This window comes from Rhipicephalus microplus, chromosome 6 (assembly GCF_043290135.1).
Source record: "Rhipicephalus microplus isolate Deutch F79 chromosome 6, USDA_Rmic, whole genome shotgun sequence".
Taxonomy (NCBI): Eukaryota; Metazoa; Arthropoda; class Arachnida; order Ixodida; family Ixodidae; genus Rhipicephalus; species Rhipicephalus microplus.
In genome coordinates this window covers 71,664,869-71,668,785 of record NC_134705.1, presented here as the reverse complement: position 1 = coordinate 71,668,785, position 3,917 = coordinate 71,664,869, and the positions used below count along the sequence as shown (strand labels likewise).

The following is a 3,917-nucleotide window of genomic DNA, read 5'->3' as shown; positions in this document are numbered from 1 at the left end:
TGTATGATAATAATTGTTGGGGTTGAAGTCCAAAAACCACTATATAATTGTGAGGAAACATACGTGTGAAAGACAGCCTGGGGTTTTTTAATGTGCTTCTAGATCAAAGCACAAGGACCTCATGCATTTCTCTCTCGATCTAAAATGCGGCTGCTGTGGTCGGTATTTTATCCCGCGACCTGCGGCTCAGCAGTGGAGTGCATTAGCCACTCGACCACCATGACGGGAAGAATGATATATGACGTTTTGCCAAGGGATATCAAGGCAAACGTTAATAAGGTCACATATATAGTGCATCAAATGATGAATGATTAAACGTGTATATAATGTGTATATACAGTGTACTTTTTAAGCAATAAATAATTTTCCTTGAATTGAATAATAATTAGGCGCTTGCCAGGTTCACAGAAAAGTTCAAAGCCAAGGCCGACAGATTTTGTCAATAATTAGATCACTCAGAGCTGATTAATGAAAAATATTTCAATTACTATGTTCTTATCAATTCTAGGGTGGTTGTTCATATGGGGAAGTTAACTTATGCAACAATGCATGGCTAGCATAGTTTTTAAAACTGAAAATATCGCACGTTTATCCTCACTTTGGTTCACTTTGGTTTCGTAACTGTGGTTCAGCACTAACAAAGCTACGAAGTGTAAGAAAGCCACATGCTTGCGCTGCAAAATGTACTCTTGCATACAAGTGCCCTAAATGGGACAGATTTGGCTGGTATTGGCTTTTCTGTTATGTGTTCCGCCTGTTGATACACTATATGTTTAGTGTCCTTCACATTTACTTCTTACGCGCATTTAATTATTTGTGTCTGTTACGGTCAATAACTGTGTTTACAAATCAACATGGCAGCATTCATGCAGAAGCGACTGCCCGCTTTGATCCGGACTTGCTCTTGCTAGACGCTCACTGCACTGACAGGAGTAAACAAGTGGTTAATGCAGCCATCGATTTCTTTCATCCCACTCTGAGTCAAAAGCGTCAGGTTCGTTTTGTTGATATCAGCGAGATATGCTGCTTGCTTAGTGGCACCTGCTAAGCCTAAAGCGCTGAGGCAGTGTTCGGAGGGCGTCGTCAGACCAAGAACGCTGCGCATCCAAATATGGGGCGCGCAGCCTAGCACAGCATTCCGTACGCATGGGATCCTCCTTAGGTGGAAACAGTAACGAGAGAAAAGGAACGTTGCAGTGGTACATGCGAAGGAATGTGACGACGGAGAATACATGCGAAGACGTGCGAGAGCCACGAACAGCGTCGGAGAAAAACAACCACATTGTGAAGTAAGCCGCCAGCATAATATTCTACCGATCTTCAGTACAGCAACAAATTCACGCTTCTTCATGTTTCCGGTTATTTGCTCGTTTAATAGCTTTACAGCATTTTTAAGCTAAAAATAAACTAGCCATGATAACTACAATTTGTTGAGCAGATGGTGTCAATACCGTGAGCAGACGACATGGTGCGACCAAATACATGTGGGGGGGCTGAGCGTCGTTCCTATTGGCTGAGGAGCTTGTAGCGTCCACAGTGATGAATGGAACTTCTGAAACAGAGCATAGTTTCAAAGATACGTCGTTGAATTTCTGAACGGCGATGCGCGAGAAACCGAAACTAAGCGCACTGGGCCCACCTGAAAGCAGTGCTGTGCTGCGTCACGATCGAAAACCCCTTTACGTAAATCGAATGATGGAAGGTCGTGCTGGAAACGATTTCTCGTCCTACCAGAGCATACCGATCAATAGTTCTTCGCGCGTGATGTGCCACTTGTAGCGTCTGCCCCTCTAATCATCATCAGCAGCAGCCTGCCTACACCCACTGCAGAGCAAAAGCATTTCCTATGATCCGCCGAAACACCCGGTCTTTTGTTTCCTGCTGCCGCGTTCTACCTGCGAACTTTTAAGTCTTATTAGCCCAACTTACTTTCTGTTTCGCCTACGTACGTTTGTCTTTTCTGGGAATACAGTCAGCTACCCTTAATGACCAGCTGTAATCCTGCCTACGTGCTGCGTGCCCGCCTCACGTGCATTTCTTCTTCTTGATTGCAACTATAATATTCATAAACGCAGTTTTTTTCCCTGGCCCATTCTGCTCTCTTGTCTCTTAAGGTTGCAAATACCAGTTTTCTTTCCATCGCTTGCTGCGTCGTGCTCAAATTCAGCTGAATCTTCTTTGTGAGCCTCTAGGTGTTTCCTTCGTAGTTAAGTGCTGGCAACTTGCAGATGTTATATACATTCTTTTTTGAGTGGTAGTGGTAGATTAACAATCATGATTTGAGAATGCTTGCCGAATGTGGTTCCCCCCATCCTTCTTTTTTTAGTTATTTCACTTTCACGGTTCGACTTTGTGGTTACAACCTTTTCTAAGTAGACATAATCCTTTCCAACTGCCACCGTCTTTCCACCTGTTGTAATTGAAGTGCTGTTTTCTACCGAGACTATTTCACATTACTTTAGTTTTGTTCATAACAATTTGGAGACCTACTTTCCTGCTTTTGGTGTCCAGTTAAGTAATCACGAGTTGTAAATAATTTCATGAAATACTCATCAAGACAATGCCATCAACGAAGCGCACGTTACTAATATTATCTTCATTAACTCTTATCCCAAACTCTTCCCCATCTAGGGTCCTGAAACCTTCTGTAAACCCGCTGTGAAAAGCATTATAGAGATCGTGCTTGCTGCTTTCCACACTCCTTTTCTAGTATTCTGTCACTTTCTTTGTATATTGTATATTTCTTCCAGTAGGTTTTCGTAGAAGTCGTCGATGCCTTGATTCTGTAGTACCTGCATTACTGCTGATGTGTCGACTAAGTAAAACGCCTTCTCCTAATCTATGAATGCTTTATATAGGAGTTGGTTGTATTCCGAGCATTTGTATATTACCTGTGGTCGGCACATTGTATGTATGTGTATGGTTTATTGTAGAGTACCCTGTTCAAAATTCTGCTAGTCATTTGATTGATTGAAATCTAATGGCGCCATAATTCTCTTAGCTAATAATTTTTTCAAATAGTTGTAGGGATTGACAGTAAGCAGAGCGGCCTGTAAGCCTTCTCCTACTTCACGTCTCCTTTTTCGTGAAACGAAATTATGTTGGCGTTCTTCGAAGATTCTGTTACCCTTCTCGTCAAGAGACACTTCGTATATAAGCTGGCTAGTTTTTCCAACTCAATTTCTCTACCATATTTCATTAGGTATGTTGTTACCTGATCTTCACCTTAGGCTTCACCTCTTTGCGTTCGTTCTACGGCTTTCCTGACTTCCCCTGTCGTTACGCGGGGGTGTCCCACTCACACAGAAACATAAATGCGCCTTAAGAGCGCTGGAACGCGGATGGCATCGGTGCGATGCGCAAAGCACAAGACGACGAACGCATGCTAAATGAAGGTAGATTAGTCTCTCGGCTCGCCGCGATTCGCAGTACAAAATAAAATATGCCCCCGCCTCCCTGAAGGTAATTCTGAGGAAATATGAGTGTGTGTCTTGCGCAGTGAGAGGGTACCGTTGGTGTCAGACATTCGCAATTCCCTACTTCTGCAATTACCTTGAAAGGCGGCCAGCCAGCGATCGGTCGAGAGTGAGGAACGAGCAGACGGGATAGTGAGGCGCCAGCATTGTCGGCTCGGCGTTGGCGTTTCACAGCAGCGTCTTGAGCACAGTTTTCTGGATGTTAGAGGCACCGGCCAGCGAACAGTCGAGAGTGAGGCGCGAACGGGAGGAAGTGGGGTGCAGCTAGAAGAGAGAGAGTGAACGGCGAGAGGAGTGGCGAAGCACTGCACCTACCTTCTCCTAGACTCTCTCGAACCACATTGTATGATTGTTATTGGCTAGAATAAGCGCGCGTGCCCACCGCTTCTGCTATAGCAGAGGGAGTGAAAGTGAAGGGATAACACCTGCTGGTGCGTGGAC

The 3,917-nt window shown here is 44.4% G+C and overlaps 1 long non-coding RNA gene across 1 annotated transcript; it reads right to left on the bottom strand.

Annotated features, from left to right (window-relative positions):
- Positions 1-1,352: 1,352 nt before the first annotated feature.
- Positions 1,353-3,703, bottom strand: LOC142764799 (uncharacterized). The gene is made up of 2 exons (XR_012883891.1): positions 3,553-3,703; positions 1,353-1,552 (listed from the first exon to the last, which is right to left on the bottom strand). It is a non-coding gene; the product is annotated as an uncharacterized LOC142764799 (long non-coding RNA).
- Between the last annotated feature and the right edge of the window lie 214 nt (positions 3,704-3,917).